Source organism: Dermochelys coriacea, chromosome 11 (genome assembly GCF_009764565.3).
Source record: "Dermochelys coriacea isolate rDerCor1 chromosome 11, rDerCor1.pri.v4, whole genome shotgun sequence".
NCBI lineage: Eukaryota > Metazoa > Chordata > Testudines > Dermochelyidae > Dermochelys > Dermochelys coriacea.
Genome location: NC_050078.2, coordinates 28,880,135 through 28,907,227, shown reverse-complemented (window position 1 = coordinate 28,907,227; position 27,093 = coordinate 28,880,135). Strand labels below are relative to the sequence as shown.

Below are 27,093 nucleotides of genomic sequence, written 5' to 3'. Positions count from 1 at the left end.
TGAGGGTATAAAGTGGCCACAGGCTACTCAGGGGTGTATGCCATATGAAACACATATGTTTCCTAAGTCTCACCTGAAAGGCTTCTCCACAGCTCAACACACACAGAACTCAGAGAAGAAACTACATCATTTCAATACTGCGGATTTACAGGGACCTCAGAATGATTCTGCCCACAGTTCCTTCCTGGGCTTTAACTATTCAGACAAAGGATACCTCAAGGCTAGAAATGTCCTTTCTCAGCAGAAAACAGGACAAGCCATTTTTGGATGAACAGTCTCAAACAGGTAGCTGGAGCTCAGAGCTCTAGCCCAAGCACATTCTCTCAGTAGCATCATGAGCCTACCCTCCCTATCAAGACCCACAATAAGGCATGGAGTCATTACAGGCTCACGCTACCCCCTGACCCGGCTCCTGCAGAGAAGGTGGGAGAAACACCACCAAATCCCCAAACCTGCTCCCCAGTGTACTGCAATCACTGCCAGACATTGGGAAGGATATGATACTGCCTGAAGGGCTCCCCAGTCCTAGCCTGTAGCTATCCCTGCCCAACTGCAGGCAACAACTGAAAAGATGTTATCCTTGCATAAGATAGTGACTTAATAAGATAGACAAGTCAATGGCATGTACTGTATACCAGCAGCACCCGGGCATTGTCCTGCTGAGGACTGCATTAGCAACTGGCCTGAGGACTGCATATAATCTGCTTCAGTAGAGCAGATTGCAAGTATTTATTTTAAAATTTACCACAACAGATGGCACTAATTGGCACCTTTGTTGGCAGTCTCAGCAGAGAAGCCAAGGATAGAAAGAATCAGCTGATCCTTTAAAGGTGGTCCCTGTAGGTTAGAGTTGAGGCACACACTACTAGAGAATGTGGGGAAGCTTGGACTGGCACAGCCCACGCTGCCCCTGCTCTGTGCACAAAGACAGGACTTCAATCACAAACGCTGTCAATCCAGCACTGTTCAGGAATCACTAAAACTTCACACACAAAATATTATTTAAAAACAAAAAATATATCCTTTCGGATGCCAGACACATGGTTCAGTTAAGCCTGGATTCCAAAAGTGTGATCTTCATTCCATATTCAGGAGCTGCTCTTTTTGTGCATCCCATTCACAGGTCAGAGGAAGAACAAAGGCTCATTTTTACTTTGTGCAGACACACATTGTGTCAGCCGGTTAAGAGGGTACACGTTTGCAAGGCACAGGGAACCCAAGGCACAGTGATCAAACATGAGAACCTATTCCTCAACTTGGTCTCACAGGTAAAGACTCAAAGTGAAGACTATGAAAAGAGTAGAGGAAGAAACTTTAAATAATGTGAGATTCACATTTGATTGGCTGGCTGATTGGTTTTGAACACATACCATTTTTGGTAACTTCAATTAATGACCTAGCACTTCAGATTTATTTGTATAATGTACGGTACTCATACTGCAAGAACTCCAACCAGATCTGAGTGTGATGGTAAAAAAATTGGAGTCTGAAAAGAGGGGCATCTGTCCTTAGGTAATGACAGATACCAGAGAAATATGCATGAGCCAAAATAAAAGCAATAAATGAATAAAGATACTAAAAGCCACACTGTGCCTCCCTTACATCCATGCAAACCCACCAATGTCAATAAGTGTGCCTGAGTTTAATCAAGGGGAGCGTTTGACCACTGACATATAGAGCATTGAATGTAAATCGAAGCCTATGGGATACACACTGCCAAAGGAGACATTAAAATACAATAAAATGCAAGATAAGATGGATTACTGAAAAGGAACTACCACAGGGAACAGGATTTACATCCTTCTTAAAAATAAATCATACAGCACGCACATACAGAATAGATATATATAATTATTTCATGCAACAGATATAGAAAACCCTTCAATATACAGCCCTAAGAACTGCATTACATGACCCAATGGAATAATATAGATAAAAATTTGCATACTATGCCACCATCTAGAGCTTCCTAAAGACTTAGGCTAGCAAATGACAAGAGCCTAAAAATAATGGAGCCCTTGCTACCATTCATAAAACATTCATTTGCAAGAGTCACATAAAGGCACTATTACATTATTTGTAGACTGTATCACTGCAGTTGCAAAGAAAACATGGTCAAGTTAATCAAAATTTTACTCTCCTATGGCAATCCTATGTCAACTGAGACAACTTTATTTCACTGATTGTGGCAATATCCCATTATATGATTTCCGGAGCCCAGTTAAAATTTATTTTATAGAAATAAGTGTCTCTCTAACTTTCACTGCAGCTTATTAAGCATCAGCAAAGACAACAACGTCAGCTGGTGTGAAATCAATGTTATTAACACATCTGCATGAATAGCAAAAATGTTTGTCCTAAATTTGTGGATATATAATGCTAACCTCATGTTTGCCACTGGAAAACTGAACTAATTTATTTTCTTACGCTTGTGAAGAAATATTACCGACCAACTGTGAGGACAACACAACAAATATGATGCAACAGCACTCACTTCCAAACTTTCTCAACCTTGAAATCCGGGTTGGGTCATACATAGCTCATTCCCCAGAACGAGGAATGCCCAGCAGCTGACTATAGAGATGGGTGATAGTTACAAAACTGACTCCCGATGTACCAAAGATTCAGAAGGGTGCAAAGCAACTAGAAAACCAGCTTGATCATCTCCCTTGAGGTTCTCCTTGCCTAAAAGGAGTCCTAAGTATCACAGAGTTGGCACAGAAACTCTGTGCTGTCCTGCCTCGTTGTATAGGGAGGACGAAGGTACAGCCAGAGTGACCCTGCACTCTTGTAATTCCCAGCTGCTGCAACTGTCTCTCAAGGCTGCAGGCAACAGGGTGTAACTCAGAACAGCCCATTGTGAGGTAGAAGAAAGCCAGAAAGAGAGAGAAGGGACAGTCACTTGGCAGTATTCAGAGATGGTGCAGTGACATAACAGGTTGATATGTGCCTCCTAAAGACTTTAGCAATATTTCTGTGAAAAATGAATGAAAAGTCAGGATATGTCTGAAACTGTACAATGGACTGCACTGGGTGTGAACAGAGCAAGAAGATAACTTTTTCAGAGCTTTATGGTCATGGAACTGTCCCTTTTCATTGTGTCTACTGTATCTCTCAACTTCACAAATATTATATAGAATATGTATTGCTATTATGCAGAAATGTGTTTCCTGGTCAAGAATAGCTCAAAATGGAGCATTTTTAGAGACTAATATGTCAGATCTATTTTTTCCTTTCTTTGTGCTGTCTTCTGAGAGAAGGGAATACTGGCTGTCACCATTTCTATATCTGGTGTTTTAAAATCATTTTGGTACACATTTAGTCATTTGTTCTTCTTTTTCCATTTTAATTTATAGCAAGGTATCTTTACCTTGCAAGGTATTTAATTTATAGCAAGGTATCTTCATCCAACATGAAATAAACAAAGAAGTTAATAAAAAACAACAACACAGCTGTTTTGCTTTGCTGTGATTTTTAAGGGAGTTGGGAATCACAGAAGACTAGCTACTGCATGATCTAATGATTTGACCTCAGAACTAGCAGTTAGGAATGCTCAAGTTCTAAGCATAATACTGACACAGACTCCCTCTGCAACCTTGGAGTGAATCATTTAGGGTGAAATTCGCCAACCAGGAGGAGCGCTGGATTTTAATGACGTACAAACCTGGTGCTGACTCGCTGTCATGGGGTGAATTCCACCCTTAGGAAATTCCTGCATTGAAGTTTCCAATTTGTATAGTAAAGATAATACTCACTGGCTTCACTGGGCTATTGTGAGGGTTAATTAGTTAATGTTTGTAAGGCACTCTGAAGACGAATAGTGCTGTACAACTATAAAATATTATTACTAGTCTGGGATCACTGACTATACTAGTACTCTCTACTATACTAATACTCACATCAAATGTACTAGCTTGCCTAGGTGATTCCTGCACCCCAGTAACATAAGAAGAAAACAGAAGCTATATATTTTCTATGCATCCATATAGTATTCTAAACAGGGATTAAGAAGGGTGAAACCTTCCTGACTTTCTAGTTTCACTTTGTTAAGCAACAGTGCAAAGGATTTCCCACAGCACTTAGGAAAACTAAACTAATCTCTATGTGTATATGTATATATGTGTATATGTACCAGCATGCTAAAAAATAGAAATGACTTCCTAAAAACACTAGAATCTGGTGCACTGTTCCCGCTAAGCTGTGCGCGTGCACATAGATCCTACACCCTGCGCACACGGCGAAACACCGCACGCATAAAAATTTGCACAGAAGCACAATTTGCACAAAAGAAATTTGTTGCACACACGGCTTGTCAAAAATTTGCACAGAAGAAATTTTTTGCACACATGGCCTGTCAAAAATCAGAGGGAACATTGGTCTGGTGTGAGTTAAATGAAGGTTTTTGAGAAAACAGGAGTTTAAAAGGGGGGGGGGGAACCCAATCTGGCGTTTAACAAAAAGAAATGAGAGCCTGAGAGACATTCAGTCTGAGGCTGAGGAAAGGTCACTGTCTTAAATAGCTGCTTGTTAACTCTCTGTCAGCTGTGTCTTTTGGGTCTTTTCTTGTCTAAATAGACTAATTTATTAAATCCATCTGAAGCACTTCTGCATTGCAGTCCACTGGCAGGGCGGCAGTACTGAGACTTGATACCAACTTGTTCCCCCTCAGGGATTCACTTTACAAAAGAAGATCCGTTAGATGGCACCCTAGGTTACTTTTTTAAGGGGGAGTAAGGGAGGAGGATTTAGCCAATGCTGAAGGAACAGATGGTCAATTAAGGAAAAAGGCATAATAAGGGTGTGGTTCTCATCCCCAATGTGTTTGTGTGCCAGGCACAGCAAAGTAAGCACCAAGCTACCATTAACCCTCTAGAACAGGGTGATCTCATGATAACCATCACCTTTGGACTGGCCTTAGTGCCACTGAGAAATGTCTTTTCATGTCATATCCCAGTTGAATGAAATTATTTTGATCCCTGCCTCTTAATTCTAGAAATGTGAAGTGAAATTAGATTAATACCCTCCATGACAACGCTGAATGTTCAATATTAAGAGAACAAGAGTCTTTCAGTGAAATCTCTTTTTTGAAATGCTCCTCCCCATTAGCCCTGCTCAGTGGTTTCAATTGGTGGGTCACATTAAATAAATTCGTATTGATGAAAGCTTGAAAGTTATTTTTTCTTTTGATTGTCTCTTATTTTCCTACATCCCTTAATCTCTGACGAGTGGCCCCTGACCATCTGTGCCTCGTTTTTAATAATAGCGCCTTCCAGAAATAGGAGTGAGATGGTACTCTTTTCCACACAACTGAGTCCAGCCAATGGCCGCCACAATGTACAGAATAAGTGAGAATTACAATAGTGAAGAGATGATACACAGCTCTTACTAAGGGAAACTTTACACTGATGAGGTTAGAGTTGGGTTTGCCATGGAAAACATTATGCTGAGAATGTTTTTATTTAAAATTGTCATGAAAAGCATTGAATAAATAATATGATTAATATATTATTCACAAATAAGTCAAACAGTTCTATAAAGAAAATCAAATAAATTATTTGATACATAGTATTGGACCAATTTTAGTTGAGATAGGTCTGGTGTGAGTTTGTTTTTCAAATTTGGAAAAATCACTGTACTTCTTGGTTAAACTGCTATCTAGATAATTTTAAGAATGGGAAAAGTGAATATGATTTTTAAAAGATATTTTAGTAATAATTGCTATTTTGAGTTTAATAAGAACAGCCATTCAACTGTATTAACCAGTCAGAGTCTTCATTCAAATCAGTCTGATCTAGTACACTATCTATAGGTGATAGTAATTTTGGTGATAGGTCTTGCTTATACAATGTAAGATCCAGATCCTGTAAGTGGACCTACATAGTTGATTTTCATACCCACACAGAACCCAGTGAAATGAATGGGATTCTGCACAGACGGAAAGGGTCTGCCCACACAAATTCACACAAAGAATCAGGGTTTAAAAAAGAACCCCTATTAATATCCTTTACTAATGGTGTAGTAAAGATACAGACATTGATCAGTTTTTAATTATGCATGTATGTATTTTTGCATGCATTTCTGCTTTTTTTCAGGAATTGAAAAATACAATGGCTTAAGGTCCAGGAATTCAGAGTAGAAGCCATGTTAGTCTGTATTCGCAAAAAGAAAAGGAGTACTTGTGGGAAGCACCAAAAAAGCACTGCCAGGCCAAAACACCAATGACTATTTAGAGTCCAAAAGCAGCCTGGAAACATTATATGTATTGGAAATATTATAGCGAACCAGTACAAATGCTTTTAGAATCACTAAACTTTTCCAAGCAATGGTCCTGGACTAATGACCAGAAGGACAAAGAAAAGACCATTACAGTTGCGTTTACAGATTTAATATTCTGTCAGTTATACTACTGTTTTCTTGGATGTTTATGGAGATTTCATCACAATAAAATCTAACAAGTGAAGAGTACTAGCACTTCTGTTCTGCTGCTAAGCTTTTAAATTTATTGTTCACTTGCTATGTTTTAGTAATGACTGTTTTGGGGGGAAGTATTATGTCTAGTATCCCATGGTTTTTGCTTCGAACAAACATGAGGAAAACACTGAACTCTGTATCGATTTGTGATTTAATCACTTCCTTTCCCTGTATGGATAAACTGCATATTGGTTCACAATTGTATCTCTCTCTAAAGGCAGCTGTTTGATGCTATAGTATTCAGCACTAAGCATCCACTGTATTAACCCAACAATGTAGTCTCCAAAGCAATAAAAAAGGCCATTTCCATTTTCCACAGTCCGGGGCTTAACCTCAGCCAAGAAATAAAGACAAGCAACACAATTCAGTTTAAACATCTGTGGGCCTCAGTTGTGGTTCTTTATGTTATGCTATGTTTAAGTAAAAAAAAAAGGAGTAATTGTGGCACCTTAGAGACTAACAAATTTATTTGAGCATAAGCTTTTGTGAGCTACAGCTCACTTCATCGGATGCATTCCGATGTTTAAGTCAGTTTCAAATCAGGTCTCTTGGTAAAGACAGAATGATTGCCAACCATAGTGCTTCATCCTGTGGAATACCACAGCTGAGAATAGTTTGCCTTCCTTTATTGTTCTTTAATAAACATGATGAACACTGCAGCCCATGAATTTAACATGCTTTAGTAAACTTCCACTAGATAAAGAAATTTCTGTAACAGAGAAAATATGTTACACTTTCCATCCTATTTTTTTTTTTAAAACAGAAATCTCAAGAGTCTGTTCTTCTATAGTAACTTCCCGCTGAGTGGGTTAGGTCATTTCCTTCTGAATCAACAAAGTGTTAGAACTAACTGAATTTGGATGTTCCAGTCTACTAAGAGAGATCATGATGATTGATTGTGCTGGAAAGAAGACTGATACTCAAATACTGGAGCAACTAAACTCTGTTGGGCAACTCAGCAAGTGATTGAGGATTTATCCTTATTTAAATATAAATGACCTGGGAGAAAAATGTGCTAATAAGGTTATAAAATGTTCCAAAGATATAAAATTAGGAGCCACTAGAATAAAGCGAGGCGAAAAAAAACAAACAGAATGATTTAGATAAATGAAGACTACACAAAGATGAGTAGTTCTTCCTCTTCAGTACGGAGCAAAGCAATGAGACACATTAAAAAAAACAAGTAGAGGGAATGCCCTCAGTTACTATAGTGATTCATATTGACTAGAACATCCTGAGCATGAGATAGACCTCAGGGTACTGGAGAACATGATTTGGACAAAAGAAAAGGATGGAAAGATAAGTGGCTTTGTGATGGCACATACTCCCCACACTGGCCCTGAGAGGGCTGAATTAGGCCAAGTGAGCCCAATCAGCCAATTAGGCTGCAAATGGGGATGGGAAGGGGGTGTCTTAAGCTGGAGGAAACTAATTAAAATAAGGCGGCTCACCTGTGAGGGAACAAGCAGAGCTTCTACAAAGCTCGGAGGCTAGCAACAGCATGGGAGGAAATCTGCAGTCCCCCCTTCCTGAGGTAAGGGAGAAGAAGCTAGGCAGGAAGGTATCCAGGGGTGAGATCAGTAAGGTGGTAAAGATGCACACCTTATCTGTTCACTACAGGGCCCTATAGTAGAACCCCCACTGTCCCCAGATTACTCAGTATAGACAATGATAACGAGATAAGGGCCAAAAACAGAGGTACTATTCTCAGACTATAGTGCACCCCAATGATCGCAACACTGAGCATGGGATGGATCTGTGGCTATTGATAGATTAAGCTCTCAAATCTTCAGACTAGTGCATCAGGGAAGGAAAAAAGACTACAAAATATTGGGCTGCACCATATAAGGGACTAAGGAAGCCATACACAGAAAATCATTAGAAAGTATTTTACAAACCTAGAGATAGCTTGAGATGGCCACCACAATCACTAGAGGTTCAAAGATCCTGGTTATTTCAAAAGGTTTACAAAGTCTGGGCCTGCATTCTCATGAAAGAGAAGAGATTAAGTGGGGACCTGCAGAGATGTACACTGCTGTAAACAGGAAAAGAAAGCACTGAACCTGCACTGGGTTATTTTTTCACATATAATGCCATTACTGGACGCTAGTCAGAAAATGAGTGGAATTTCTTGACACAAATAGTGCTAAGAGATATTTTCCTTTTAAAAAGAAAAAGAAGAGAGCCTAAGAAATAGCAATCTAATATCAGTGATTAAGTCAAGTCATTAAACTGAAGGAATGTCTGACCACAGATCATTTCCTAGTTTACTCACACTTTAAAATTATCGTCTCTTCCTATAAATATCAACAAAAAGAAAAGGCTGCTGCAAGAGAGAAACCAATATCAAAAAATAAGGTATGCATTATACTATTTATAAGAGTTCTATAACTTGAATGGCATTTACTGCATGCAAATTCAAAGACGTAGGGATATTTTAAATGATGCTAACATTTTAAAGATAAAATGCAAGCTACATGCCCATTTCTGCAGTTTCCCTTCATGAGGCACACTCACTGAAATCCATGGCTTATCTGAAGTGGATGAAGAATTAGGAGGCCCTACATTTTCAAAACTACTTAGTGATTTTGAATGGCTAAATTGGAACACCTTTGGTCTTCTTAAGGTGCCCCAACTTGTGCACCCAAAACTCCTATAGATTGGAGCTGCCTGGAAACTGGAATTTCCATTCCTCTGGAAATTCTGAAATTTAGGAGAAAAAAATAATTCTGGAATGGAATAAAAAATGAAATTTTGACATTACCCATGGAATTGGTAATCCAAAATGTTGCTCTAAAAAAGACTAAAAACATCTAACCAACATTTTTCCCCTGAGCATTTCAAAATGTTTCCAAAACTTTTCAAGCATCCTGGAGTGCCAGAAGCTTGACAGGTGGGACCAGGGGAGCCTGGAAGCCCTGACTCCGTGGAAGCCAACCTAGCAGGCTACAACAGACCTGGGGAGCCTGCAAACCCAGGCTGCCAAAGAGACAGCAGCTGAGCTCACTGGAAACCAAGCAGGTTCCCATCAGAATTTTGTCAAAAATCGATAGTCGGTGGAACATATCAATTTCAATGAAGTGGCTTTATCAAGCCATCTCTACTACAGAGGTCTCTAATACCTTTCCTTTCTAAATCTAATTATTTTACTGAATATTTAAAATAACAAAATAAAAACAGTAAAGAGTCCTGTGGCACCTTATAGACTAACAGACATATTGGAGCATAAGCTTTCATGGGTGAATACCAACTTAGTCGGTTGCATGTAGTGGAACTTTCCAGAGGCAGCTACAAAATAAAAACAGTAATCAAAGCAAAATGTATACTATTTATCTTAAATTCCTAATTATAAGCCCCATTACCACAGTATCTGACTGACTCACAATCTTTAATGCCACCATACTCTCTTAGACAGGGAAGTACCATTATCCCTGTTTTACAAATGAGAAACTAAGTGAGACATGTGGAATTGCCGAACTGCTCACATTGGAAATCTGTGGAAGAGCAGGGAATTGAACTTGAGTCTTCCAAAACCTAAGCTAGCACCCTGACCTCTGGACCATCTTTCTTCTCTCCCATATATGCAATACATAAAATAAACACTATTACCCTCACTACTAAATCAAAAGAAAAACACACCTTGATTTCGCCAATATTATAGAAACAAAGCAAAATGCCATCAGTGTCAAATGGAAAAGGATGAACTCAAGAGGGGAAAGAAGTTTTCTTCAAGATTTTAAGATATAATTACAAATAATAAAGAGTAGAAAGAAATCCCCTGAAGAAACACTTGACAGTGCTTCTTAATTTTACACTGATGTTACTGAAGCTCCAGGATCTCCGATATTAAGAAGCTAATTTAAGGTAAAGCTTTGACATAAGAATAGCCCTTTTAAGAATAGCATCAGTCTTGACAGATCGTGTAAAAGTCTTCTAAGAAGATAAATGAAACCACAAAGTATATGAATAAAAGAAACCGTTAACAAGTGGTAAAACACAACAATTATTGACTTCCTAAAAGAATGAATCTCTTAATTGAATAAATTTGTCATGTACCAATTTCTAGCCATGAAATGTATAATATAAGCCCCAATCAAATATTATGGGTAAATAACTCAAAAGAGAGATTTTTTCTTAAGTACAGAATGGGGGTTGCACTTTTTAAAGTTTGCATATCTTTTTAGTTATATCAGAATATACATATGTAGTGTACATGTGGCCAATTAAAAAAAGGGTCATCTAAGCACATACAAATAAAATACACTAAACTATTTAAGATTACCAATATTGAAGTTCCATCTTATGCTTTTACATTAGATTGTAGGCCTGGGACCTAACTCACCCCCATATTAAACTAGGCATGACCAGCTAGATAGATATATATATATGTGAATATCAACAGAGTAATATTCTAACTGACAGTATATATTTCAAATAGGAAAGAACTCAATGACTCTCCAACAGTTTCATAAATTCATAGGGTATATCTGCACTGCAATATAACACCCACAGCTGTGACAGCTGACTCAGGCTCATGGGACTCCGGCTGCAGGGCTATAAAATTGTAGCGTAGATGTTCGGCCTTTCACTGGAGTTGGGGCTCTGGAACCCACTGGTTCCAGTCCAAGCCTGAACATCAGCACTGCAATTTTATAGACCCGTGGCCCGAGTCAGCTGAGAAGGGCCAACTGCAGGTGTTTTACTGCAGTATAGATAAACTCATAGATTCTAAAGCTGGGAGTGACCATTGAGATCACCTAGTCTGGTCTTCTATATAGCACAGGCCATAGAACTTCTCCAAAATAATTCCTGGAGCAGATCTTTTAGAAAAACATACAATTTAAAAATCATCAGCGATGGAGAATCCACTGGAACCCTGGGTACATTGTTTCAATGGTTACTTACTCTCACTGTTAAAAATTTGTCTTATTTCCAGTCTGAATTTGTCTAACTTCAATTTCCAGGCAGTGCATCGTGTTATACCTTTCTCTGTTAGACTGAAGAACCCATTACTGAATATTTGTTCCCCATATAGGAATTTACAGACTATAATCAAGTTGCCCCATAACCTTCACTTTATTTAGCTAAATAGATTGAGCTCCTTGAGCCTGTCACTATAAGTCATGCTTCCTAATCTTTTAATCATTCTTGTATTTCTTCTCTGAACTGTCTCCAATTTATCAACATTCTTCTTGAATTGTGGGCACCAAACCTGGATACAATATTCCAGCAGTGGTCACACCAGTGCCATATATAGAGATAAAATAACCCCTCTACTCCTACTTGAGATTCCCCTGTTTCTACATCCCACGATTGCACTAGCTCTTTTGGCCACAGAAATACACTGGCAGCTCATATTCAGCTGATCATCAACCAGGACCCCAAAATCTTTTTCAGTCACTGCCTTCCAGGATAGAGTCCCACATCTCATAAATATGGCCTACAGTCTTTGTTCCAAGATATACACATTTACATTTAGCAGTATTAAAAGGCACATTGGTCGCTCATGCCCAATTTACCAAGCAATCTAGATCACTCTGAATTAATGACCTGTCCTCTTCATTATTTACCACTCCCCCAATTTTTGTGTCATCTGCAAATTTTGTCAGTGATGATTTTATGTTTTCTTCCACAATCATTGATCAAAATGTTAAATAGTGTAGGGTCAAAAGACTCAATCCCTGCAGGAAATAAACCCACTCGATTACGGTTCCCCATTTACAGTGACATTTTGAGACCTGTCAGTTCACCAGGTTTTAATCCATTTAATGTGTGCCAAGTTAATTTTATATCGCTGTAGTTTTTTTAAACAAAATGTCATGCAGTAGTAAGTCAAATGCCATACAGATATTAAATATACTACATCAACACTATTACTTTTATCAACCAAACTCATAATCTCATTTAAAAAAAGATTAAACTAGTTTGAGAGTATCTATTTTCCATAAACCTATGTTCTATACACAGTCATATAGAGGTTCTCTGTGCTGTTAAAGAGCTGACACATCCCACCCCACTGGTGCCTGCATTAGAGGTAGGTGAAATGATTCTTGTATATTTGTATATGTATCCCATTCCTACAAATTGTTAAGCATGGGCTTAACTATGCTCACATGAGCAGTCTCACGGAAGTCAAAGGGACTACTCACATGCTTAAAGTTAAGCATGTGTGTAAGTGTCTGCAGGATCAGGGATAAGGAAAGCCAATCATGTTGTCATAAGGCAAAACTCAAACTGATTCAGATCTAGTTTTGCCTGAATAAGAATTCCTGTAAACCACTGGATCTGTGGTTTTAAAAGGCTATAAAATATCTTGGGAAGCATTTTACGAGAAACAAATTGAAGCCATTTGTTTACCTCCTCCTACCACCATTTCCTCCTCAAAGCCCACTTCTGGCATGATTCGTACAGAAAATCGCCAGTGGGCAGAGGGCCAATGAGAATTGCTGATGCTTATATATATAAAAAATATAAAAAACTACATTATTCAGAACCATTAAATTATGCACAGATCTGGCCTATGTAAATGCATGTTTCTATAACTGCTACCCCAGACATTCCTTTTCTTCCCTCCTATTGTTTATTACACTCTCTTGTTTCACCTTGTCTTCAATTTAGTAGTAAATCTTTCCATGCAGGGATTATATATTTATACCGCACTTTAAATAAATCTGATCAGGCCCTATGGGAGATATTGCAGTACTATCATTACTAATCATTACTGGGTAACATCAAGATAAAAGTTGCCAAATAACTATAAAATTAAATAAATTAAAAAAATTAAATAAAGTTATAAATTATTATTCAGAAGGTATTCTTTCAGGGACAAATCCAGCCTCTGCCATTTCTACTTCAGCATCTGTGAAGGTCCCCTCAAGCTCTGGGATCAATGCATTTCCAATGTGCAAGGACTTGAGGTGAGCCCCATAGAAAGCAGCCTGGTGCAGGGCATCATGGGCCATTGAGTGGATCCTCCGATTCCTCCCCGCACCCATTCAGTTCAGTTACTCAAGCCCAAGCACTGCCCTGAGTATTTGTACCTAAACAGGACTTCTGTATTTCTAATTTTACACTGATGCTTCATAAAAAGTATCTTACTTTAATGGGTAAGGTCAAAGATCTGAACCAGCCTAGGAGCCCCTTGGAGAATCCTGAAATTTCAACATTTCTTTTTTCTGAGACAGGCTGCTGACTACTTTTTTTCTTATCAGCTGAATATGACACATGTCCTGAAGCTGAAACTTGCTAAATGCAAGACCTACTGGCTCCTCCTAATGTCTATACTCATGCTGGCAGATTCTAACACACTGACACATTATAACATGCTTTGTCAGTGTAAACATGGCTCAGCTGATGGCACTTTTGCCTCAGGGCCAGGAGGTCATAGGCTGAAGGCCCACACTGGGATTTTGGCTTACATACTCACAGTTAACACTGTAGTCCAATAGTTGGGTGAAGGTTATACTATTACCTGACTTCATTGTTCCTCTGAGTGGCTGATTAACTCTGATGTGAAAATTATTAATAACATAACTTTAAAAAAAAAATGAGGAGAAATTTGGGTCAACATTCCTTCACTCTGTAAAATGTATTCTAACAGCAAGGCTTAGTATGAGCTATTTTGTTCAGAACATATGTCCACACTGTACCTTACGCATCGCATTCATATAGATTCATAGAGTCGAAGGCCAGAAGGGACCACTGTGATCATCTAGGGTGACCTCCTATATAGCACAGGCCATTGAACCTAAAGTAATTCCTAGAGCATATCTTTTAGAAAAAAAAATCCAATCTTGAGTTAAAAATTGCCAGCGATGGAGAATCCACCATGACCCCCAGTAAACTGTTCCAATGGTCAGCTACTCTCACCATTAAAACTGAATTTGTCTAACGTCAATTTCCAGACATTGGATTGTGTTATACACTTCTCTGCTAGATTGAAGATCCCATTATTAAATATTTGTTCCTGACATAGATACTTAGGCTGTTTTGCATGAATTACTTGTTTTTCATGAATATGTGGATTTCCTTATTAAATGTTTTGTTCCACAGTTTCATTAGGCTTGTGTTGATTCACAGATTTATAAAAATTAGTTGATGTTTATGGAAACAGTTTTTGAAGGCATCTTATATGAAAGGCAAGAAAAAACATTTTAGTACAACTTAGTCCTGAGAGAAAGGTATAAAATTCAAATGTAAAACGTTAAAGTAATTGTATGCATCATGGACAATATATCAATAGATTAAAAACAAAATGCTGTCCTTAAAGTTGAGTATATTCCAGGATTTGGAGTCCTCTAAAAAGATGTCAGAAAAGTAGTTTAAATTACCTAATGCAACTACTAAAAAGTACATTTTAAATGTGCATCTCTCTCACTATCAACTATCTCTTTCTACTAAATGTCCCTGGACTGTGAAACTACACCATTCTTTATTAAGATTCCACCACATATTTTTCAGCTATGAAATGATACCTAGCAGTAGCCCACACAATATTTCAAAGCATACAAAACAGGAGCACACATTTGATTGTAACCAGCAATTTCCTTCCAGAAATTAAAACCCTCTTGTCCGGGGCTTCAGGTTTTTTTGGTTTTGTTTTTGGTTTTTTGCTTGATTTTACTTTAAGAATGCAGCAGCATAATGTACTTAGAAGCTGAAATGCTACCCTCTGAATACAGATGATAGACTTATCATTTTCATACAGTGGATAAACAATGTCAGTTCCATCCTTTCTTGCTTTCCTTTACCTTTAGTATTATGGAAGTGTCTGTAGTACTACAGAGTTAAGCTTCCAGTGCAATACACCATCACACACAATATGTAGATGTCATAAAATTCCATGCCAAGTGTAAAACAATCACTAACAACAGAGATAATCTGTTCATATAACTCTTCCTAAATACTACTGTCATAAATATAAAGGGAAGGGTAAACACCTTTAAATCCCTCCTGGCCAGAGGAAAAACCCTTTCACCTGTTAAGGGTTAAGAAGCTAGGATAACCTCACTGGCACCTGACCAAAATGACATATGCAGAGACAAGATACTCTCAAAGCTGGAGGGGGGGGAGAAACAAAGGTTCTCTCTGTCTGTGTGATGTTTTTGCCAGGAATAAAAAAGGAATGGAGTCTTAGAACTTAGTAAGTAATCTAGCTAGATGTGCGTTAGATTCTGTTTTGTTTAAACGGCTGATAAAACAAGCTGTGCTGAATTGAATGTATATTCCTGTTTTTGTGTCTTTTTGTAACTTAAGGTTTTGCCTAGATGGATTCTCTATGTTTTGAATCTGATTACCCTATAAGGTATTTACCATCCTGATTTTACAGAGGTGATTCTTTTAATTTTCTTCAATTAAAATTCTTCTTTTAAGAGCCCGATTGCTTTTTCATTGTTCTTAAGATCCAAGGGTTTGGGTCTGTCTTCACCTATGCAAATTGGTGAGGATTTTTATCAAGCCTTCCCCAGGATAGGGGAGTAGGGTTTGGGAGGATTTTGGGAGGAAAGACGTTTCCAAGTGGGCTCTTTCCCGGTTATATATTTGTTAGACGCTTGGTGGTGGCAGCAATAAAGTCCAAGGGCAAAAGGTAAAATAGTTTGTACCTTGGGGAAGTTTTAACCTAAACTGGTAAAAATAAGCTTAGGGAGTTTTTCATGCAGGTCCCCACATCTGTACCCTAGAGTTCAGAGTGGAGAAGGAACCTTGACAACTACAGAATAACATATCTCGCAGCCACCAATTGCAATCTGATACTGTAATTCACTTATTTAAATACTCCAATACAGAACCATGCACAATGTAATTTATGAAAGCCACACCAAACCTAAATTAACAATGAAAACATATGACTATATAAGCAATAAACACCGTCAAAGTTAAAGCTGGGCGCTGGTTGATAAAGATGTGCCTGGCACATGGAAAGAGGTAATTAAGATTAACAAGGGGAACACAAATGTAGTGTAGATGGAGACTGAATGACTTAAATGCATATTTCTTTGCTTTTTATGGTTTGCTTTGGACATACAGTCTAGCAATCTTAACTCAAAGTTAACAGATTTTTTTTTCTGGGAACTGAATTGAAAGTCTTGATAGCATTGAAATGGATAAGTGAGAAATTTCCCAAACTGTATTCACTGAATCCTTACAGCCTTCTAGAAGCTTACACTGACATTGACACTATTCAGGCTAATTTATGGCTGTCTTTTATGACAACAAAAGTAAGCACAGATGAAAACTGACATGATTTTATCAATGCCATCCCCCCTTTATCATTTAATATTTGATTAGTTAAGTCAGCTGCTAAGCTAGCTACTACAGCTGAGTGCCACGAGGAATGTCAAACCAAAACAGCATAGTTATAGCTTAATGTGAAATTGCTGTTCACTTTTCATATGTGCTATAAACTTGGAGCTTTTTCATTTTAATGGCACTGATATAATTTCTGCTTCTATCAAATTCCTGAGAAATGTATTAAGATGTCTGGTTAGAGAAAATAAATAGAAAGTTTCCCTGTGCCATGCATTTATTCTGCGGAGTGTTATTATCCTGTGATTTCTTTAACAGGAACTGCTGTCACAATGTTCTGCAGAGCAGATTGAAAGGTCACAGGCTAAAGAAGCATTTCTCACCATCTAAGAACTTCGTGAAAGAGTTTTTAAAAATAAATAAGTTGGCATTTCTGAGCTAATGATGATCACAGTCATTCTGCTAAAAAAAGACATAATTTGTGGTGCTGATAATACAGGAGTTCCATACGGGAGACTGGAAATCAATTTCTATATTCTTTTAGTCTGGTCTAATATTAAAAGAAATTTATTGTGTAAAATTGAATTCACATATTAAGCTCTTTTGATAGTTTAACCAGTAAGGGAGCAATAAGGAATCTCTGTATATCCTAATTCAATTTGACTAAGATCAGCAGTAAAATAGTCCACACGTCTCATCTATACAATAAAAACACCACACAATATGGTTCCATCAGCAGTCAGTGCTCAGGAGAGACCTTGCACTGGAATGGCAGTGGTGTTACAAGCCAAAATTAAAATGGGTTGCTAGTCCCATGTGAGTTGAAGGATCAGGCATTAAATTTAAAGACAGAACTAAAGAATCAAGTAGATATTAAACTGCATACAAAGAATGCTTTTTAAAAAAATTGCTGTGATAACATCTCCCGTTCTACATAACTTTGTGTAAAATATACAATATATAATCCCGTATTTTATATATATATATTGTGTACTATTCATTACGGGTGTGGCTGTTAGCACCACCTATTATTAAGGTTGCCTGATACTTCCCATTGTAAGACCTTTTTGAACTTTGCCAAGTTTTAACCATTTGAGCTGAAATTTTCCATTCTGCTCCCCACAAGCAGCCTTAATTTTGGCATTTCTTAAATGTTGAGTGCTTGACTTTGCAACCTTAATAAAGTTCTTTTAACATAATTTTGGTGTATGTAAGATAGATTTCAATATATGACAAATTGCAGAATGGTATCTATTTATGGATCCAAAATGCCCTCTAATTTAAGAAACAAAAATTTTTCTGCTATCTATAATGTTGCAGATTAAAACTAAGAATGTTGGGGCCAAATTCTGCCCTCAGTTACACCAGTATACTAAAGTCAATGGGGTTTTTCTGGTGTAACTGTGGGAGTAAACTTGATTTTACACATCTGTGACAGGCCAGGAGTGACTACAAATGGTTTCTCTGCCCTTAGAGCTCTGAGAAGTCCCACAACTGTAGCGAAGACTATGCTTTTGACTAAGGATGGTTTTCTGATATTCCCTCTGGAGTCCATCAGCACCTCAAACTTGTCAGGTTAGGCTGCTGAAGAACAAAGCAATGTGCCACTGGTGCCTCCCAGAGCCTCTGTAGTGCTGCCACTCCCTGTCAATCCAGACACAAAGGTCCAAGCTCAGCCTTGAGACATCTACCCTGTAGCTCATTCTGCTGCTGCTGGACTCCCAGACTGACCTAACCGTTTAATTTTAAATAAACCAAAGGCCTGATTCTTATTCACATTACGGCACCTTTACCCCTCTCTGGCAATGCAATGGTCTTCAATGTAAATGAAATAGGCCCCATATAGTTACTGAAATGTACCTTTCAAACATGTGCTGGAGGCGTCAGGGTCCCAGAAAGGAGCAGTAGGGAAGTCCTCCAAGTCACCTAGAGTGGCTGCAGGGAAACAGCCAATTATGGCCCAGGAGGGCCATATAAAAGGAACTGCAGAGCTAGAGACAGAGAGTTTCTGCCTGGAGCTGGAGAAGTGAGGACTATATTCCTGGCTGGCTGAGGAAGCAATAGAATCACAGACAGATCAATTTCCAGCAGAGACTGGAGGAACAAGAGGGAGCTCCTGGCTGGCTGCTGGGACTTCAGATAGAAGAACAGCTGGGGACAGAAAGGCCCAGAAAGGGAGAAGAGTCTCCAGAGAGGAAGCCCCGGGGGTACATAGTGGGATTGAGGGACTACTTGAAGGCTAACCAAGAAGGGGCAGCAGGACTGAATTGGAACTGAGCCCAGGGAGGGTTGCAGGAAGACAGTGTCTCCAGGGAGGAAGCCCTGGGGGTACAGCCACATACCAGGGCCGGGGATACCAACAGAGGGGTACTTGGATAGGCCCTAGCTGGACAGGTGCCTTAGAAAGGGTCTGTTTGTTTCACATACAGACTGTGTGTGTGACTCAGCCAGAGGCCTGAATCATTGACAACCCACCTGAAAAATCCCCGACAGAGGTCACGACAGATTAAGAGTGCAGGGACATACACTTGGCCAGGGGGTGCTCGCAAGAGGTGGGTGCCACCCCATGACACATGTCACTAAAAATAAAATCATAACTAATAACCAGCAGAAGTTACAAACAAACTAGATGGCAAATATCCAGCAAATTAACAGAATTTATTAATAATCCCTGGAATGCTTATAGATGCACATGGTCTCCTATCTGTCTACCTATTAAGATACTCATGACTATAGTATCTGGGCACTTGTATAATACAGGTTCTTCAGCAAAGTGGCACTCATGATCACTGGAGATATGCAGCAACTTCTGTGATGTGACAGAAGATGGAAGTGCACTACCAAGGAGTGGGGGTTAAAAAGGAATACCAAGAGCCAGAAGGAGGGGGCAGGACCTCCTTAAACATGTTGCCAACCACCAACAACTTTTTCACAGAGCAAGCACAGTCAAATAAGGGTGTCCTTTAAACCTTCTTGTGTTCAGCCAAGGCCATGCCTTGCAATAATCTCCCCAACATTCCGCTCACTAGTCAGACAAGGCACACTTTATGATAATTAACCGGTGAGTCCTGTGTGCTGCTGTCTGTATTAAAATCTGTTCCCCGTGGGAGGAAATGGTGTTCAGGAGACAGAAATCCTGTTTCTAAGACAGATTCACACAGATATTAGCCTGTGTCTATTTGTCTGGTTCCTTAGCAAGACTTGGAGGACTATTTTAACATACTGATAAGCCTGTGGGATACAGATCTGTATAGGACAAAGTCTCCTACACTAGGGATGGCCTTGTATTCCCTCAGGAGAGGGAGGGGAAGGATGAGTGATTAATAGGCATTCAAAAAATGTTTTTGATTCCTCACCCAAGTTAATGTTTTGGCAAAATTTTCCACAATGAATAATGTATGATATGAAAAAAGGAAAGAAGATACAACATATATATGAGACTTGTAAAAATGAATATTAAAATACACACCCACAAACAGTAGGTAAAAGAACTCTAACCATTCCCTGTGAAGAAGGCAGACACATTAAAGACTCTAAGGCATGTGCCTAAGATTTTTGTAAACTGAGGGATAGTATGATTAAAAATTAAGGGAACCCTGAGAGCAAAAATAATCCTAACAGATTGAAAATATGGGATAAGTCCCAGGAACCTTGATCACGTGATAATGTATGTGGGTTCAAATGGCAGAGAAGGGTGGTAATGAGAGTGAAGGTACTTGTGGGTTGATTTATCTTAACGTATGAGTCACTGAAGAAGACATGCCCTGAAGAAGGGTATTGCGTTTGCCCGAAATACCAGATTTGTATGTAACTGTGTACACTTTAATGAGGACAGCTGTTCAAGCAAGCTTTGGGGGCCAAGTTCAAGTTCACTGGCATAGGGTGGTGCATAATGCACCTCCCTAGCCTTTTGAGCCCCAAATGGAAGACAGTGATTCTGTGGCCACAGAGGCTAACTTTGAATTCCAAAAAGGAGTCCGGTGTCACCTTAAAGACTAACAGATTTATTGGAGCATAAGCTTTCATGGGCAAAAACCCCACTTCTTCTTCTCCATGCATCTGAAGAAGTGGGGTTTTTACCCACGAAAGTTTATGCTCCAATAAATCCGTTAGTCTTTAAGGTTCCACCAGACTCCTCGTTGATTTTTGTGGATACAGACTAACACAGCTATCCCCTGATACTTGAATTCCAAGGTGGCTTCAGAGAGCTCCATCAGCAAAGATGGCTATTCTGAATCAGCACAGCACCACCCCTACCCTCTCCCTGCAACTTGCCTACCCAGTGACCCACTCAGACTTTCTGAAAACAAGACCCTATGTCAGGATCTGAGTAAATTTAGCTCATACTATATGTCTAAACTTAGGTACATGAAGTACTTGTGTCCTAATCACAAAGCTTTTATAGCTGCCTCTCATATCATGATACTAGATGCCAAACTCCATTCCCCCATAACCTATACTAGGGATGGCCTTGTATTCCCTCGGGAGAGGAAGGGGAAGGATGAGTGATTAATAGGCATTCAAAAAATGTTTTTGATTCCTCACCCAAGTAAATGTTTTGGCAAAATTTTCCATAATGAATAATCTACGATATGAAAAAAGGAAAGAAGATACAACATATATATGAGACATTATAGATTTTTTACTGAGTGCAATTAACGTGCATGCTACTGAACAAATAAATAGTACACATGTTCCCTACCCCAATTCACTCACCATATACACACAAGCAAGAGGGAGAAACAATGAAGTTCAGATACATGAGAGGCAGTCAAGTCTAGTCTCATGGTTGTGCTTAACTTTTTAATATATATATTTATCTGGACCCCATTATAAACTATAATCACCCATAATCTACTAATATTTCTTTAATCATCCCACAAAGTGCTAAATCAAATCAATTTCAATGAGAACTAAGAACACTCTGCTCCCTTCAGGAAGCTCTCAGCACTCTGGAGGATCAGGCCAAACATTAGCTCCTCAGCAGGATGTTAAGTAGCAATGAAAATGGAGAATGCCACTCAATATAAGGGGCCAAATTTAGCTGTTGTGAAGTCATTGTGTATGGCATCTAAAGAGAAATGGCAGATCTGTCCACTGATGTGATAGCACAAAGCACAAGGTCAGCTGAGCTGACTAGTAAGCAGGATAATAATAATCAAGTTCAAGGCCTTAATCAGCACTTTGGCTATGAGGACTTTACAGTTCAGTAATAAACTCCCCATTTTTCATCCATTCCTTTGTGAGAAAAGATCTGCAGCAATAAACTGCAAGTCCCGCCAATTCATCAAAGCTTTAAAACAGAAGCTTCTGAGAGATATCAATCTTCACCCTGAATAGCTTCACCCTACACAACAGATAACAATGCATCCAGACACTGTGCTAAGAATCACCATGGAAGGAGTATGTTTTCAAACCATTTACAGAAATGAACTGGGCACAAGGTTTTTCTTCAGCATTGCAGAAGGAAGTCGTCTTCTTATGTATCTTTTTTGCTAAATAAAGCTATGTATTGTAATAGTGGAGGAGTGAACCGATTCACACAAGCTTAAAGGTGACCTGAAAATGATTTTTTTTAAATTGGGGTTTGTGCCAATTTCTGCTTCTTTATGATGTATTTTAAATACAAGCCTAAGCATTGGGAGTTTTATTAAAGAAGGGTTTATTTTTGCCTGAGAAATATCAGGAACGCTGAGTCTAGTTTTAGTGAAAGATTCATTCGGCATCCCAGAGATGTTTATTATTAGCTTTCACTCTTGAACTAAAAAGATGGAGGTCATGAATCTTTAACAAAGACATCCTATCTCCCAAGAGGTCATCAGCTGTGGGAGTAACAAAAGAGTTAGCAAAAAACTAATAAGACTCAAAGAATTTTGAGCTGACTAAAAATTCCTTCCGTTTTCAGTTGCTCAGCTTTCACTCTTTTGTTTCTCTCTCTAATGGTCTCACCATTTTATCAGTTCTCCAGTCACCAGAAAGTCTCAGAGGGTAGACAAGACCTGAATATATTATACATATATAACAAGCAGATAAAAATCAACTTTGATAAAAAAAGTTCAAACCTTCATAAAGAAGAAAAAAAGGGCAAAAGCCCATTTTTTACTTGTAATTTTCCTATTTACTCCCTCTTTCAGTACATGGTTTGTATGTCCTCATCCTGCACACAATTCCCATCATTGTTAGTGGGAATTACATGTGTCGGTATGGACAGTACATAGACCACAATATCCCACTTGTTTTATTATTATAGGTTTGTTATTGGGACTCCACTGCTAGAGAGAAACTTTGTTTAATCAACTTCTGCCTCAATAATGTAGGTGGAAATCAGTGTTCCTCATCTTATCCCGTGAAGATCCAGACTGTGCCCTTTGACACATTAACTAGAGTGTGTAGTGACAGCAATATCTGAGGATATGGGTGCAGTGTCAGCATGAAGAAACTGTGTACCAGTTTTCAGGTCCTTTTCTACGAAACCAACCAGTTTATGTGCATCTTACTTGCTGGTGAAGTCTCCGTGTTGCTGAGCTCAGCAAAACCCTGCCCAAGTAACTCTTGCATGGTTTCTCTTACATTTTAACAAAAATACTTAATACTCTGCTCATGGCTGGAATCCATGCTCAAGTACACACAAGGCCCACCCAGATTTTGGTCTGTGTATACATATAGTTTTGAAACTTCTTTTTTCTAGGTAATGTTCAATCAACACAGCCACCTGTCGTCTAGTGTAGAAAGCAGTGGTCCCCAAACTGTGGGACACACTCACTTAGGGGAGGAGAGAGGAATATTCTGGGGGGGGAGGGCGCAGCAGGGGCAGGGAGGGAGCACTCCCAGAGGCAGCTCCCCTCCAGTCACAGCTCCAGCCCCAGCTCCTCTCCACCCCCTCCTCCGCTCCCACTCCAGCTCTGCCCTCATTGCCCCTCCATCCTCAGGCCAGCTCTGCTGCTAGCCGAGTTCCTCCCCCATCCCCTGTTTTGCGCACAGCTCTGCCTTCAGCCCAAGCTCCTCTGTTGAGCCAACTGTGCAGTAATGGGGAGGGAGGGGGGCCAAGATAGATTCTATTATTGGTAAATGGGGGCACGACAGGAGAAGTTTGGGCACTACTGGTAGAGAGCAAGAGGCCACAAGTCACCTTGGACTTGAGCCACAGGAGGATTTGGGATCTGGCCCACCCACCTAGTAGATTCCGAGGACTTAGGTCCTAACCCAAGTCAGACTGATTTGTGTGTGTCTGGAAGAAGGCTTGGGCTCAAACCTGAATCAGAGCCTGGGTATACTGTGCAGTGTAGACATACCTTTAGTGTGCTAACTAGGATGAAAGCTAGCACGAGTGTGTGTATGTGAACTCTTAAAAGATCACTATGAAAATACGACAATTATTGGACTGTTCATGTAGCAAGCGGCTGAGGTTTCTGAAGAACTACATAACGATTCATCATCCTGAGTCATCTATAATGACTGGGAGAAGCTTAAAATGATTACATAATGTTTCCTGGCTCAAAGCAGCATACACTGTGCTAATGATCACTATGTCAAGTTTCCTTATTTGATTAGCCTAGAGAATGTCATAACTATGGGCTGTCAAGCACACCTTGCACAAATAAAATGATGCCCACGGTCTTTAAAAAGTGTAACGTATAATCATATATGGATATGTCTACGCTGTAACTTGGAGACAGCCTCAAAGCCTGGGTACACTGAGTCAAGCTAGCAAGCTACACATAGTGCGGACATTGTAGCACAGGTGGCAGCTCAGGCACAGCGAGTTGGGTGGGCTTGACAGCCGGAGCGCCAATGTGCACTGTGCTATTTTTTAGCATGCTAGCTCCAGCCCCGCGAGCATGAATCTGTCTATCTGAGCTGGGAGACTCACTCCTAGCTGCAGTGTAGACATACTCTGTGAATACCCTTTGTTGGATATATGCCATGCATCCCCACAATGCTCAAAGGTTTAACACGCTGGTCAAGGTTTTTTGTGGGACCAGTCTGGCTCAGAAAGATCATTTTGGTCATATTGTTTCATATATCATTGTTATCATTAGCTCACCAATAAGATTCTGGATTCTGTAACTTCGTTTTGTCTCCTTGTTAGGCTGATTGCATGAGAAGAGAGATGGGGAACTGACTCTCTTTAATTGGGTTGGATTTGCAGCACTGGGCTTATTTTGTGTGAGCAGAGAAGCAACCATGATGCTGAGGGTATGTGTGTGTGTCTGTGTGTCTAGAGGTATATATGTATGCAACATCAAAGTTTCACTTCAGCCACTCTTTAAGTTAAATATTTGTGATAGTTAATTTATTTGATCTTCTGTATTTGTAAAGTTCCCGGAGCTGGCTGGAAAACTCTTTGAAGCATTCCCAAACACACTAAATTATTGGAAATGTTTGTCAGAGAACTGCTCAAGAACCTCAGCCAAACTTCGTCTCCATTGTTTTACAGGGCCATTCAATAACTGTGCCACCTACTTCTTCCCTCATGTTTTGGTTCCAAACCAGCAGAGATATAAGTGTTATTCATTTACTCACCATACTGGATTGAAAAGAGGAAAAAATGAAGTCAGAACATGGAAATGCCAGAATATTAGATAGATGAACAACAAAAATTTCTGGACTAAACAATTTGTTTCTTCATTTTAATTACTGGCTTCTGACAAACTTTAGAAAGTTTGCCAATTTGTACAACTCTCTCTATTCTTTGCTTTTGGCTTGAAATAAACAGTCATTTCATAGACAGACAAATAACAGATGTAAAATCTATATTCTCTCCCAAGTCCCTTTATAGTAAAGTGACTTATGGCCAGAGAATAACATTTTTTTTAAATAAGTCCTATTTCTTATACTTTAAATTATCCCAGGTTCTGGCTGCCAGACACGCAACTGGAAAACTAAGAGGTTGATCCTTCTCCCATTTAAGGCCCAGGGAGCCCCAAGAGTGGAGCGAGAAACCTCCCTGCTCTCCCAACACATCCATGCTGTGAAGCAGCTGGAACGGCCAGCAAGTACTGGGAAAGGGCAAGAGAAGCCATACTGGACCTTGCTCCCAACCAAGGGAGACTTTAGAGTGAAGGTATAAGCCTCCCTTTCCACAGGGGTTAAAGCCGCAATGTCCCAACTTTTCAGTCTGAGGGGAAAACGTATTTCACAAAGGCCAAGGGACCATAGTCAGTACTGCTCTGCTCCCTTTGCACTATTCAGGCGTATTAAAGGGAGCAGTAACCCCTCCCATGTGCAGAGTCTGGACTGCTCTGCTTTGGTTACTTGTAACAACAGAGGGTAGACATTGTTCTAATAGAAATGTAAGTATGATAAGGGCAGTGTTCCTCTAAATATACATATGCCCAGCATGGTGTCTGAGGGGATTAAGTTTGATGGTCTGAAGCGAATTGACAGCGGCTAGGGTACACTGTAGGGAACTCTTGCCAATGACACAAGTGAGAGTAGCATCCACATTGTCCATTTTTTCTCCCTCCTGAGATGCTGCCCTGGGTTGCTGCGCTGAAGAGGTGAAAAATCTTTGGTAGGTGCTCCTCAAGCTCAGGCAGCACTAGTGTATGGAGATGGGTGGGTGGATGGGACAGAGTGGATGGCAGAGCTACTTGAGCTCTTATCCTGCTCTCCCGGAGCTCCTACAGCCTGAAAAGAAGTAGACACAAGAGCAACCAGAGCTTCTCTGTCCTCCCTCCACTGAAATGCAACAGGCGGTAAGCAGGGAAACTGCTCAGCAGCTCCAGGACAGCAGATGCTCTGAATGATTCCAGCAGAGCAGTTCCTGGGGGGGCAAGGCAAGTAATGGAGAGCAGTTGTTGAGGAGATGCCCCCTACTGCATCCCCATAGTGACTCAAACACTTCAATTAAAAATTAATGGCATGTTTCCATTTCATAATCAAATACACGTTTTCATCTTAACAGTTGCTCGCAAGGGCCACAGTTTAGAGGCATGAAGGCCATGGTGGGCACTGCTGCTCTAAAGACCATTCATGTCTAAAACAACATGGCTATTATGTTGCTTTATGAAAATTTCCCTGAAACATACATTGAAATACACACACTTACAGAAGACAAACACTTATTTTATTAGAGAGCTGAAGGAAAATTCTAAAACAATATCCAATTTCTGTGGCAATTTTAGACGAAATAGTCTGTAGTCAGATTATTTTGTTAGAAAAAGTCTGTTATGCTGCAAAACATTTTAGAAAGGCAGAGGCACTGTTTAGGAGTAGCTGAGTTGGATAATGTTTGGGGACAATTAAATGCATACATATTCAAATATACATATTTATGTACATATTCTGCATCCTGACTTGTTATAAAAAAGCACTTTACAATCAACTAATTAAATGATAACGGGCAAAATAACTAGCACAATTAAAATGATATTC

General features: G+C 39.5%; 1 protein-coding gene across 9 annotated transcripts in view; it reads right to left on the bottom strand.

Moving 5' to 3' along the window:
* Window positions 1–27,093, bottom strand: part of FMNL2 (formin like 2) — a 259,549-nt gene that overhangs the window by 216,682 nt on the left and 15,774 nt on the right. The gene's annotated exons all lie outside the window — the stretch shown is intronic.